Raw genomic sequence first — 15,221 nt, forward strand, 5'->3', positions numbered from 1 at the left:
TGTCCAAAAAACGATTCAACCAATCAGAGAGCAGCGAGTTATCACGTGTGCCGAACGTGGCGAACAGACTCTGCCTCGGACGGCACATTTGAGAGCGTATTCATTTATTTCACGTTGGCAAACTATGTTGCCGCTATGTTGGCGTTAAACTATGTTTTAAAACTAATTAAAACTAATTTGCGATTCTTTCGCTTTCCTGCGCGTTTGTGCACGCTATGGCGATTTCTTTACCAAACTCCGCAAGCCGTTCGCTTTGGACCAAACCATTTCATGTAAATAGAGGGGGGGGGGGGGGGGGGATTGTCACCGTACTCGCAAGCCGTTCGCTTTGGACCAAACCATTTCATGTAAATAGAGGGGGGGGGGGATTGTCACCGTACTCGCAAGCCGTTCGCTTTGGACCAAACCATTTCATGTAAATAGAGGGGGGGGATTGTCACCGTACTCGCAAGCCGTTCGCTTTGGCTTTGCGAATGGACCAAACCATTTCATGTAAATAGAGGGGGGGGATATAATTTTAGATATATATATAGTACGGGCATGCCCTAGTATACTGCAAACACTATAGCGAGCTGCTACGAGAACTGGTGAAATCCGTTATCTGACCAAGCGGTTCAGGGAACAAGGTTCGACAAGATACATTCAAAATGGCAGTCCTCTTCTATGGAACACCATTTTATAGACCATCATTGGTGTCCTATTGAACAGGAGTGTTGTCCGATATAACAGAGGTGCTCTTCTATAGAACACCGTTTCTGTCCTATAGACCGCCATTTTTGTCCTGTAGAACTACGGTGCTGTTCTATAGAAATAAATTGTTCCATCGAGATTTCTATAGAAATCTATTGGTTTCTTTAGATATTCCGTAGAACATTTTTAACAGGGTTGTGTACCACAGACAGCTTCATGCATGGCAGGCATTTCCTGTTCGTCAAGAGGCCTGCAACAATAATTGGTGTGGTACTTGCTTCCTGGTACCTAATACAGTAATGGGGTCTGACCTCTATATACGTGTACGTATAGCAAAGGTAGGCAACGCCGGGTTCCTCCTCCCACTCCTCCACACTATTTCCCCTCAATCCCCACTCTCTTAATCCCCACTCCCTTCTTCTCCTACCTCTCTCTCCTTTCCCACACTCCCACTGCCCACCTACCCTCTCACTCCTTCCACTCTACCCCCCATGTTAAAGTACGTCAGCGACAGTGGAAATTCCAAGTTATGTAAAATGTGACTTCAATACCTCAGCAATTCCCCCTTCCCTCTCCCCCTCAATCCCCACTCTCTCTGCTTCCCCCACTCTACCTCCGCATCCACCAATTTCAAAGTGGTCCTATATAATCTATCTATAATTCCAGTAATCTCTGTGTGTTTGTTTGTACGTTTGTACGTTTGTACGTTTGTTTGTTTGTCTGTGACCGCTGTTTCTCGACAACCACGGGTCCGATATACTTGCAACTTGCCAGGTATATTGCTGGGGACCCGAGGATGTGCCTTTTCAAGGTTTGAAATTAATCGGACAAGTACTTACCGAGCTATGGCGATTTAGCCGTTCGCCGTTCGCTTTGGCGTTGCGAATGGACCAAACCATTGCATGTAAATAGAGGGGGGGGGGGGGTTCTGTGGTCGTTGCGAATGGACCAAACCATTCATGTAAATAGAGGGGGGGGGGGGGGTTCTGTGGTCGTTACTGCCACGTGGTTTCAAAGTTTTTTTTTGTTGTTGTTGTTTGCACGCATGTTTTTTTGCACCCACGTACGGGCACGCCCTAGGATGTTTACACACACACACCCCTACACAAATTTTTTTTTTTTTTTTTTTTTGGCAAGGAACGGGCACCCACGTACGGGCACGTCCTAGCTTATATATAGTACGGGCATGCCCTAGTATTATAAAAGGTTTATAAGTAGTTACGATGTAACTCCCCACTATTTCCTCTCCCACCCTCTTCTTCCTCTCCCCTCCCTCCACTTCCTCTCACCTTCCTCCACTTCCTCTCACCTACATCCTCTTCCTCTCCCCTCCCTCCACTTCCTCTCACCTACATCCTCTTCCCTACATCCTCTTCCTCTCCCCTCCCACCCCTCAAGATCCTCTTCCTCTCCCCTCCCTCCACTTCCTCTTACCTACATCCTCTTCCTCTCCCCTACATCTTCCTCCTCTCCCTCCACATCCTCTCCCCTCCCTCCACTCCTCTCACCTACATCCTCTACCTCCCCCATCCACCAATTTCAAAGTGGTCCTATATAATATTATAAAAGGCTTACAAGTAGTTACGATGTAACTCCCCACTATTTCCTCTCCCACCCTCTATCCTCCCTCTTCTTCCTCTCCCCTCCCTCCACTTCCTCTCCCCTAGCTCCACTTCCTCTCCCCTCCCTCCACTTCCTCTCACCTACATCCTCTTCCTCTCCCCTACATCCTCTTCCTCTCCCCTACATCCTCTTCCTCTCCCTACATCCTCTTCCTCTCCCCTACATCCTCTTCCTCTCCATTTCCTCTCCCCTCCCTCCACTTCCTCTTACATACATCCTCTTCCTCTCCCCTACATCCTCTTCCTCTCCCCTACATCCTCTTCCTCTCCCCTACATCCTGTTCCTCTCAACTTCCTCTCTCCTCACACACCTCACCCCACGATCCTCTTCCTCTCCACTTCCTCTCTCCTCCCACACCTCACCCCACGATCCTCTTCCTCTCCCCTACATCCTATTCCTCTCTCCTCCCTCCACTTCCTCTCCCCTACATCCTCTTCCTCTCCACTTCCTCTCTCCTCCCACACCTCATGAGCCTCTTCCCTACATCCTCTTCCTCTCCCCTACATCCTCTTCCTCTCTCCTCCCTCCATTTCCTCTCCCCTACATCCTCCCATCTCCCCTTGGGCGGTGCTTATGACCCTGCGGGAGAGGTGTGGGTTGTAGAATGGGCAGCGCTTATGCCCTACAGACACAAATTCAGCTTTATATATATATATATATATATATATATATATATATATATAAAACACAGTTTGTGTGTGTGTGTGTGTGTGTGTGTGTGTGTGTGTGTGTGTGTGTGTGTGTGTGTGTGTGTGTGTGTGTGTGTGTGTGTGTGTGTGTGTGTGTGTGTGTGTGTGTGTAATGTTACCGGTAGACTCCTAAACGGAGAGGCTCACGTACTTGATATTTGGCACAGACATGGCCATTGAGCCTGGGAAGAACATGGCTGACCTAAAAATGTATTTCATAATATTTTTTTTCCATATTTTTACCTCAGCGCATTTCAGCGAGGAATATTATGCACCGAATCTGACCGGTGGCAGAGCATTGCGCTGATTCGCTCAGAGCGATCACGTGATGTTCCTTGCCGCCATTAACTCAGTTACGCGTTCGCACATATTTCAGAGCGAAAAGCGATTGCGTTTTTTCACATTTCAGCGAGGAACATTGCCATTCACACCACATAGGTTTTTTTTTCTTTCATCTTTAGTACACACACCAGGCTGTGCGGGGTGCATACTGTACACACGCCAGGCTGTTTGTGGTGCATACTGTACACGGGCCAGGCTGTTTGTGGTGCATACTGTACACGGACCAGGCTGTTAGCGGCATGTACTGTACACACACCAGGCTGTTTGTGGTGTGTACTGTATGAGCGTTCTGTATATTCTATATATATTCTATTGTGGCGGGCACAAGGGGTAATAATTCCACGCACCAGTGGGTGGCGCGAGCGCCCAGGCGGGGACCGATGGCACATGCCCCGCCCTTCGACCGATCGGCCACGCCCGGGGACTAGGCGTGGCCTCGGCACATATATGCGGGCTCCAAGCTCGAGCCCGCTCAGTGCTGCAGTTCGAGCTTTCGAAATAAAGACTTTTGTTTTAACAAACGCGTTGTGGCCTACCTCTTTGGCAAGCAAGTTGTGTGTGCGCAGCACCACACTTCAAGGCAATAAAATAGCAATGATTGGCTAACTTGTCAATTTTGAAAACAAAAGGCGGGTTTGCAGAAATTAGATTCATACATTTTTTCCATCTTAACCAAATCGTTTTGGATCTAGTGTAATTGGATGACCAAACATAACTCGCGTACTTATACACGTGCACATTTTTGGCGCGAATTTCCTCACGCTCTTTCACTGCGCATGATCAGCTAACTGTCGTCTGCTCGGAGTATACATTGTTATTCAGCTCCATTCTCAGTGTTTTCATTCAATATTCACGGCGGGTTATTTTCTGTCGACGAATCAGGTTTTATCTTTTTTTAGTTTTGTATTTTGATCCACCCACCTATCGTGACCTACAATGGGGCAACGGAAGTTTGCAATTGTTGATTTCTTTGAATCAAATTAGGTCGAGCAGATCGAGACAAAGCATTTTCTCACCAAGGAAGATCAATCAACGTTTAACAGTGCTGGGCCTGCACTGGGGCCTACCGCTGGGCCTGCACTGGGGCCTACCGCTGGGCCTGCACGGGGGCCTACTGCATGGACCTGCCTACTCTTGGACGTGCCTACTCTTGGACGTGCCTACTCTTGGACGTGCCTACTCTTGGACGTGCCTACTCGTGGACCTGCCTACTCTTGGACCGGCCTACTCTTGGACCGGCCTACTCTTGGACCGGCCTACTCTTGGACCGGCCTACTCTTGGACCGGCCTACTCTTGGACGTGCCTATTCTTGGACGTGCCTACTCGTGGACCTGCCTACTCTTGGACGTGCCTACTCTTGGACCTGCCTACTCTTGGACCTGCCTACTCTTGGACCTGCCTACTCTTGGACCTGCCTACTCTTGGACCTGCCTACTCTTGGACCTGCCTACTCTTGGACCTGCCTACTCTTGGACCGGCCTACTCTTGGACCGGCCTACTCTTGGACCTGCCTACTCTTGGACGTGCCTACTCTTGGACGTGCCTACTCTTGGACGTGCCTACTCTTGGACCTGCCTACTCTTGGACCTGCCTACTCTTGGACCTGCCTACTCTTGGACCTGCCTACGCTTGGACCTGCCTACTCTTGGACGTGCCTACTCTTGGACGTGCCTACTCTTGGACGTGCCTACTCTTGGACCTGCCGACTCTTGGACCTGCCTACTCTTGGACCTGCCTACTCTTGGACCTGCCTACTCTTGGACCTGCCTACTCTTGGACCTGCCTACTCTTGGACCTGCCTACTCTTGGACCTGCCTACTCTTGGACCTGCCTACTCTTGGACCTGCCTACTCTTGGACCTGCCTACTCTTGGACCTGCCTACTCTTGGACCTGCCTACTCTTGGACCTGCCTACTCTTGGACCTGCCTACTCTTGATAATAATAATTCATTTATTTTGTATAGCGCTTTTCCAGAAGCCCAAAGGCGCTTTGACAGAGTGGAAAACATAATGCATAACAATACATGAAAACAACAATTGCAAAAAGACAAGAATCAATAGGGAAATATTTAAAGCAAAAGGAGGGAGAAGGAGAAGAGATAGTCAGGGGTTAAATGCTGTGGGTTGAATGTTGAATGCAGTGTTGAACAGGTGGGTCTTTAGTGATGTTTTGAATGTGGTGAGTGAGGAGGAGTCTCTGATGGTGTGAGGTAGTGAGTTCCAGAGGGTGGGAGCAGCGATTGAGAAGGCCCTGTCCCCCCAGGATCTGAATTTGGTCCGGATGGAGGGGGTCAGGAGGTTGGTACCAGCAGAGCGGAGGTTGCGGGTGGGAGTGTGTCTGGAGAGGAGGTCAGCCAGGTAGGATGGGGCCAGGTTATGGAGGGCTTTGTATGTCAAGAGGAGGATTTTGTACTGGATTCTCTGGGGGATGGGGAGCCAGTGAAGCTTGTAAAGGACGGAGGTGATGTGGTCACGGGTCCGGGAATGGGTGAGTAGACGGGCAGCGGAGTTCTGAATGTATTGGAGTTTATTGGTGATTTTTGAGGGTGAACCATATAGGAGGCTATTGCAGTCGTCCAGACGGGAGGTGATGAAGGCGTGGATGAGGGTTTCTGCAGCCGTGGAGGAGAGGGATGAGCAGAGACGGGCAATGTTTTTCAGGTGAAAGAAGGCTGACTTTGTGATCTGTTTAGTATATTTGTCGAAGGAAAGGGTTTGGTCAAAGATGACGCCAAGATTCCGGATGTGAGGGGAGGTGGATACTGGGATACCGTCGATGTTGAGGGCAAAGTTATGGGTGGATTTTGTGAGCGTTTTTGGGCCAATGATGATTATTTCAGATTTATCACAGTTAAGCTTGAGGAAGTTGATTTGAAGCCAGGATTTTCTTTCTGTGATGCAGTTTGTCAGGATAGAGTGGGTGTCGGTGGAGACGGACTTGGTGGAGATGAAAAGCTGGATGTCATCGGCGAAGCAGTGGAATTGGAGACCATGACGGCGGATTAAGTGACCGAGGGGGGACAGGTAAAGGATGAAGAGGAGGGGGCCAATAACTGAACCTTGGGGGACACCTTGGGGGAGGGGAGCAGTGGGGGATTTGCAGTTATTGATGGAGATGAACTGGCGTCTGTCAGAGAGCTATGATTTAATCCAAGAGAGGGCAGTGCCGGTAACGTTAAAGGTGGATTCAAGTCGGGTGAGGAGGATGGTTTGATCGATGGTGTCAAAGGCAGCGCTGAGGTCGAGGAGGACGAGAATGTTGAGGTTGCCAGCGTCAGAGGATAGGAGAAGGTCGTTGGCGATTTTGAGGAGAGCAGTTTCAGTACTGTGGTTGGAGCGGAATCCGGATTGGAATGTTTCATACAGGTTATTGGCAGAGAGATGATGTTTGAGTTGAGTGGCTACAGCGCGTTCCAAACCTTTTGACAGAAAGAGTAGGTTGGAGATGGGTCTGAAGTTGGTTAGGGTGTCAGGGTTTAGACCAGGTTTTTTTTAGAATGGGGGTAACAGCAGCAATTTTGAGGGAAGGTGGGACGATGCCTGTAGACAGGGAGGAGATTATTGTTGCAATGATAAGTGGAGAGAGAGCAGGGAGGGAGGCCTTGACAAAGCTGGAGGGGATGGGGTCATGAGTGCAGGTGGCAGTTTTCATTCCTATGAGGAGTTCAGAGAGGTCAGTAGGGGAGATTGGGGAGAACCGAGATAGGGGATGGCAGGACAAGGGGGGGCAGGTGGTTGGAGGGGGAGCGGGTGCGGCGGTGGTCAAGCTGTTGTAGATGTTGTCAATTTTGCGTTGGAAGAATGAGAGGAAGGAGATGCAGTTGTCTACTGTGAATGACTGGGTGGTGGTGTTCAGGGGGCGGAGGAGTTTGTTTATTGTCGAGAAGAGTGCTTTTGGGTTTCCGGAGCCAGAGTGGATAATTTGAGAGTAGTAGGCGGAGCGGGCGCGGGAGAGGGCATCTTTGTAGTGTTGTAGGTGGTCCTTGTAGGCTTGGGAGTGAACTGTGAGACCCGTTTTATTGCGGAGTCTTTCAAGTTGGCGAGCACGAGTTTTCATCAGGCGGAGTTCAGGGGTAAACCAGGGAGCAGAATGGGTGAAAGAAACTGTTATGGTTTTTACAGGCGCAAGCTGGTCAAGGCAGGAGGAGAGAGTGTTGTTGTAGTAGCCAGTGAGGTCGGAAGGGATGTGGAGGTCAATGAAGGGAGAAGCGGACATTTTTTCAGAGAGGGTGGATGAGAATGAGGTAGGTGAAAGAGCGTTTAGCTTACGGAAGTTGATAGTGCGATAATGCCTTGGTGTTGGGGCGGGGATGTTGATGGTCAGAGTGATGGCTAAGTGGTCAGAGAGGGTGAGGTCGGAGCCAGAGAGATGGTGCAAATTTAATCCAGTGGAGCAGACAAGGTCCAAAATGTGACCATGGATATGGGTAGGAAAGTCGACATGTTGAGTGAGGTTAAAGCAGGTGAGTAAATCAGTGAAGTCAGTGGTTATTGTGGAGTCAGTGGAGTCCATGTGGATATTGAAATCACCAAGGAGGAGGATTGAGGGGGAGAGGGAACATAGCTGGGTCAGAAAGTAGGAGAAGTCAGACAGGAATGATGGGTGTGGTTTGGGAGGGCGGTAGACGACAGCCATGACTGACTGCGTGCGACCAGAGAGTTTAAAAGCCAGGTGTTCAAATGATGGAGCAGATGAGATGGAGATGAGGTTGGTCTTGATGTCTTGACGGTGGATAACGGCAATTCCACCACCTCGGCCCTCCGAGCGTGGTTTATTGACGTAGGAATATCCATTGGGTGTGGTGAGGTTGAGTGTGTAGTAGTCCAGAGGTTGTTGCCAGGTTTCGGTGAGACAGAGAAAGTCCAGTTTGTTATCCAGGTTGTATTCGTTCAGGATGAGGCATTTGTTGTTGAGGGACCGGGTGTTGAACAGGGTGAGCTTGATGTTGTTTTGAACAGCAGGGATGAATTCAGGTGATTTAGCCAGGGTTCGTAGGCAGGAGGTGCGATCGTGTGCGTTGCTGTGACCAGGTGCGCTGGGACGAAGAGTGAGAGTGCGCTGAGCCGACCAGAGGACGGGGATGGAGTGACCTGATTGCAAATAAACAAACTTACGACCGGAGCCACGGTGAATGTACCTGGGTCGTCGGAGGAGTCCATTTGATTTGATGGCAGAGATGCATGATGGGGTGGAGCGGGTATTGAGCAGAAGGAGCCTTGCGGCGGAGTACCACAGAGCCATGCCAGGCAGGAGCAGAGAGACGAGACGAGGCCAAGGTTGAGGAGGTGAAACAATGGTCCCAACCCACGAGAGCGGGCCGGAGGAAACGAAGGAGCCAGGTAGGTGAAGCCAGGAGCAGAGCCGGGACCAAGCAGAGGGCAGGCAGGAGCAAAGAGACGATCACGAGGCCAAGGTTGATCACGGCAAAGCGGCAAATGCAGCGGAAATCGACCGCCGCCGCTACAAGTCTAGATCACGGCGGGAAATCGCCACCAAACCGCTGCGATGGTCACAACCCACGAGAGCGCGCCCAAGGAAACAGCGAGCAGGCGAAGGAGCCGGGCAGGCGAAGCAGGGAGCAGAGCCGGGGCTTTGCAGAGGGCAGACTCAATGGCCAAAAAAATCCGCACGACCACCAAAAAAGAAAGCAACTGACAGTGGCCCGGTCGAAGAAGCGGCGAGCATGTGACGCCTGCGTCCTCTTCATACCCGGCCTACTCTTGGACCTGCCTACTCTTGGACATGCCTACTCTTGGACGTGCCTACTCTTGGACCTGCCTACTCGTGGACCTGCTGACTCTTGGACCGGCCTACTCGTGGACCGGCCTACTCGTGGACCGGCCTACTCGTGGACCGGCCTACTCGTGGAGCTGCCTACTCTTGGACCGGCCTACTCTTGGACCGGCCTACTCTTGGACCGGCCTACTCTTGGACCGGCCTCCTCCTGGACCTGCCTAATCTTGGACCTGCCTACTCTTGGACCGGCCTACTCTTGGACCGGCCTACTCTTGGACCTGCCTACTCTTGGACCTGCCTACTCTTGGACCTGCCTACTCTTGGACCTGCCTACTCTTGGACCGGCCTACTCTTGGACCGGCCTACTCTTGGACCGGCCTACTCTTGGACCTGCCTTCTCTTGGACCTGCCTACTCTTGGACCTGCCTACTCTTGGACCTGCCTACTCTTGGACCTGCCTACTCTTGGACCTGCCTACTCTTGGACCTGCCTACTCTTGGACGTGCCTACTCTTGGACCGGCCTACTCTTGGACCTGCCTACTCTTGGACCTGCCTACTCTTGGACCTGCCTACTCTTGGACCTGCCTACTCTTGGACCTGCCTACTCTTGGACCAGCCTACTCTTGGACCTGCCTACTCTTGGGCCGGCCTACTCTTGGACCTGCCTACTCTTGGACCTGCCTACTCTTGGACCTGCCTACTCTTGGACCTGCCTACTCGTGGACGTGCCTACTCGTGGACCTGCCGACTCTTGGACCGGCTTACTCGTGGGCCTGCCTACTCGTGGAGCTGCCTACTCTTGGACCGGCCTACTCTTGGACCGGCCTACTCTTGGACCGGCCTACTCTTGGACCGGCCTACTCTTGGACCGGCCTACTCTTGGACCGGCCTACTCTTGGACCGGCCTACTCTTGGACCGGCCTACTCTTGGACCGGCCTACTCTTGGACCGGCCTACTCTTGGACCGGCCTACTCTTGGACCGGCCTACTCTTGGACCGGCCTACTCTTGGACCGGCCTACTCTTGGACCGGCCTACTCTTGGACCGGCCTACTCTTGGACCGGCCTACTCTTGGACCGGCCTACTCTTGGACCGGCCTACTCTTGGACCGGCCTACTCTTGGACCTGCCTCCTCTTGGACCTGCCTCCTCTTGGACCTGCCTCCTCTTGGACCTGCCTCCTCTTGGACCTGCCTACTCTTGGACCGGCCTACTCTTGGACCTGCCTACTCTTGGACCTGCCTACTCTTGGACCTGCCTACTCTTGGACCTGCCTACTCTTGGACCTGCCTACTCTTGGACCTGCCTACTCTTGGACCTGCCTACTCTTGGACCGGCCTACTCTTGGACCTGCCTTCTCTTGGACCTGCCTTCTCTTGGACCTGCCTTCTCTTGGACCTGCCTTCTCTTGGACCTGCCTTCTCTTGGACCTGCCTTCTCTTGGACCTGCCTACTCTTGGACCGGCCTACTCTTGGACCGGCCTACTCTTCGACCGGCCTACTCTTGGACCGGCCTACTCTTGGACCGGCCTACTGTTGGACCGGCCGACTCTTGGACCGGCCGACTCTTGGACCGGCCGACTCTTGGACCGGCCGACTCTTGGACCGGCCGACTCTTGGACCGGCCGACTCTTGGACCGGCCTACTCTTGGACCTGCCTACTCTTGGACCTGCCTACTCTTGGACCACCCTACTCTTGGACCTGCCTACTCTTGGACCTGCCTACTCTTGGACCTGCCTACTCTTGGACCTGCCTACTCTTGGACCTGCCTACTCTTGGACCTGCCTACTCTTGGACCTGCCTACTCTTGGACCTGCCTACTCTTGGACCTGCCTACTCTTGGACCTGCCTACTCTTGGACCTGCCTACTCTTGGACCTGCCTACTCTTGGACCTGCCTACTCTTGGACCTGCCTACTCTTGGACCGGCCTACTCTTGGACCGGCCTACTCTTGGACCGGCCTACTCTTGGACCGGCCGACTCTTGGACCGGCCGACTCTTGGACCGGCCGACTCTTGGACCGGCCGACTCTTGGACCGGCCGACTCTTGGACCGGCCGACTCTTGGACCGGCCGACTCTTGGACCGGCCGACTCTTGGACCGGCCGACTCTTGGACCGGCCGACTCTTGGACCTGCCTACTCTTGGACCTGCCTACTCTTGGACCACCCTACTCTTGGACCTGCCTACTCTTGGACCTGCCTACTCTTGGACCTGCCTACTCTTGGACCTGCCTACTCTTGGACCTGCCTACTCTTGGACCTGCCTACTCTTGGACCTGCCTACTCTTGGACCTGCCTACTCTTGGACCTGCCTACTCTTGGACCTGCCTACTCTTGGACCTGCCTACTCTTGGACCTGCCTACTCTTGGACCTGCCTACTCTTGGACCTGCCTACTCTTGGACCTGCCTACTCTTGGACCTGCCCTACTCTTGGACCTGCCTACTCTGGTTTTTCCCTCTCTTCTCCCTTCTTTGTTTTATGTGTAGGAAGAGATTTTTTGTGTGATAATAAATAAATAAAGACAGTGTGATTGAAGGCTTGGCTTGGTGTGCTTTAGGTCACAACAAATGTTTGTTCAAGGAGGAAAAACCTCTTGGGGAGGTGGGATATTATTTGTATCAATATGGTTTTGTAATAGCATTAATATTATGCTAATATGACCCTACTGAAAAGCCGCAATGAGCCGGTGAAGCCAAAGCCTCTTGCCACTATTTCCGTCTCAACTTCGGATATTTCCGGCCGTGAAAAACTATCCCTTACGGCCACGAGATTTCTAAAAAATAATTCTTCATCAATTTTAGAGTATTTGACGCCGTTTTCAGCCTCCGAAACGCGGTAATAAGCTTTTTTGAAATATTTTTTCCAATGCTCGAATCTCATTGGTTCCGGTGTTTGGTGAAGATTTTCGTTGAAGATACCCAGGGTCCGTGCGGGCCCGGGGAACGAGGTTGGTCTTAAAGTATTTTAATTACAAATTAGAGGTGCATAAGATTGTGAATCAAAAAAAGACGGGTGAAACAAACTCCTATTTAACTTTTTCACAATTGTTCATGCATACTTCCGCATCCGCAAGATGGCGGCCTCCATGGAGCGAGTTGGTGCGTCAAAGCTTCGAAATTCTCAAAGGATCCAGCAAAATCTGGCTTTTCAACACAATACGTACACGTTCATTCACAACACCGGCTTCGCCGACTACTAGTACCCGACTGCAAAGCCGCAATGAGCCGGCGAAGCCAAAGCCTCTTGCCACTATTTTACCCATCACTATGGCATCAGTGGGTTAGGTAGTTGGTAGTAGGTAGGTGTAGTAGGTACCGTACCTCGTTCAAAATGACACCATTTGCATTCTGGATGAGATTCAAATTTATAAAATTTCCTTCTTGATTAATTCGGTGGATTCCTTCTCAACTTCGGATATTTCCGGCCGTGAAAAACTATGCCCTACGGCCGCGAGATTTCTAAAAAATAATTCTTCGTCAATTTTAGAATATTTGACGCCGTTTTCAGCGTCCGAAATGTGGTAAAAAGCTTTTTTGAAATATTTTTTCACATGCTCGAATCTCATTGGTTCCGGTAATTGGTGACGATTTTCGCTGAAGATAACCAGGGCCCGTGTGGGCCCAGGGAACGAGGTTGGTCTTAAAAGTATTTTAATTACAAATTAGAGGTGCATAAGATTGTGAATCAAAAAAAGATGGGTGAAACAAACTCCCATTGAACTTTTTTCAATTTCTTTTGCATACTTCCGCATCCGCAAGATGGCGGACTCCATTGAGCGATTTGGTGCGTCAAAGCTTCGAAATTCTCAAGAGATCCAGCAAAATCTGGCTTTTCAACATAATATGTACGCGTTCATTCACAACACCAGCTTCGCCGGCTATTGTCGTTAGTTTTGTTATTCTAAGTGGCCTTGGAAAAACGCCACGATAAAGCTAAATTCATACGGCTATACACCTCAACATGCAACCCATTGATGGCAATGGCGGAGAAAACCTGCTCAGGGGAGAAAACCCCCTTGGTGATGGGGGCAAATGAATGCACTACAGCCTTCATTATGTAACCCTTGGTCGTCCTGTCAAGTTTGGTTGAGATTGGATAAGTAACGACAGAATGTATTGGCGTCAAAAATTCATCAGACAGACAGACAGAAATGGCGTATTGGAAAAACGCGGAAATTGGAAAAAAAATTAGAAATTTTTTTCTGGCGTATTGGAAAAAAACAAAAAACGTATGATGATCGCACCTAAGTTGTTGCCCTTGTTTTATGTTGAGCTTTTGTCCTTTTGACCTCAAATTCAATCGGCTTTTTCCTGATTATCAACGCTACCATTTGCTGAACTTTTTAAAAGATCGGTTTAAAATTGTGACCCGAAGGCGATTGACATACACAGACACACATTCGGAATAACCAACAAGACAAACCAATATACTTGGAAAAATATTCGATTTTGCAAGTAACAGGCAAACAGACAAGGGTGAAAACACAACCTCCATCCATCCACCTTCGGCAGCGGAGCTAAAGAACCTTGGCCCTCTACGAATGGTTGCCTGAAAAGTGAAACGAGTGTTCCAGGCGTGTGACGTGTAGTGAGTCCTTTTGGGATCAAGTGCAGCATGTCTATTATTGTGATGTACTGTATTTCGACAGTGCAGCATGTCTATTATTGTGATGTACTGTATTTCTACAGTGCAGCATGTCTATTATTGTGATGTACTGTATTTCTACAGTGCAGCATGTATACTATTGTGATGTACTGTATTTCGACAGTGCAGCATGTATACTATTGTGATGTACTGTATTTCGACGGTGCAGCATGTCTATTATTGTGATGTACTGTATTTCAACAGTACAGCATGTATACTATTGTGATGTACTGTATTTCAACAGTGCAGCATGTATACTATTGTGATGTACTGTATTTCTACAGTGCAGCATGTCTATTATTGTGATGTACTGTATTTCTACAGTGCAGCATGTCTATTATTGTGATGTACTGTATTTCAACAGTGCAGCATGTATACTATTGTGATGTACTGTATTTCGACAGTGCAGCATGGCTATTATTGTGATGTACTGTATTTCTACAGTGCAGCATGTATACTATTGTGATGTACTGTATTTCTACAGTGCTGCATGTATACTATTGTGATGTACTGTATTTCTACAGTGCAGCATGTCTATTATTGTGATGTACTGTATTTCTACAGTGCAGCATGTATACTATTGTGATGTACTGTATTTCGACAGTGCAGCATGTCTATTATTGTGATGTACTGTATTTCTACAGTGCAGCATGTCTATTATTGTGATGTACTGTATTTCAACAGTGCAGCATGTATACTATTGTGATGTACTGTATTTCGACAGTGCAGCATGTATACTATTGTGATGTACTGTATTTATACAGTGCTGCATGTATACTATTGTGATGTACTGTATTTCTACAGTGCAGCATGTCTATTATTGTGATGTACTGTATTTCTACAGTGCAGCATGTATACTATTGTGATGTACTGTATTTCGACAGTGCAGCATGTCTATTATTGTGATGTACTGTATTTCTACAGTGCAGCATGTATACTATTGCGATGTACTGTATTTCTACAGTGCTGCATGTATACTATTGTGATGTACTGTATTTCTACAGTGCAGCATGTCTATTATTGTGATGTACTGTATTTCTACAGTGCAGCATGTATACTGTTGTGATGTACTGTATTTCGACAGTGCAGCATGTCTATTATTGTGATGTACTGTATTTCTACAGTGCAGCATGTATACTATTGTGATGTACTGTATTTCTACAGTGCAGCATGTCTATTATTGTGATGTACTGTATTTCTACAGTGCAGCATGTATACTATTGTGATGTACTGTATTTCGACAGTGCAGCATGTCTATTATTGTGATGTACTGTATTTCGACAGTGCAGCATTCTATTGTTGTGATGCACTGTATTTCAACAGTGCAGCATGTCTATTATTGTGATGTACTGTATTTCGACAGTGCAGCATGTCTATTATTGTGATGTACTGTATTTCAACAGTGCAGCATGTTTATTATTGTGATGTACTGTATTTCGACAGTGCAGCAGTCTATTATTGTGATGTACTGTATTTCGACAGTGCAGCATG

The sequence above is a fragment of the Myxine glutinosa genome, chromosome 10, assembly GCF_964187855.1.
Source record: "Myxine glutinosa chromosome 10, kmMyxGlut1.1, whole genome shotgun sequence".
NCBI lineage: Eukaryota > Metazoa > Chordata > Myxini > Myxiniformes > Myxinidae > Myxine > Myxine glutinosa.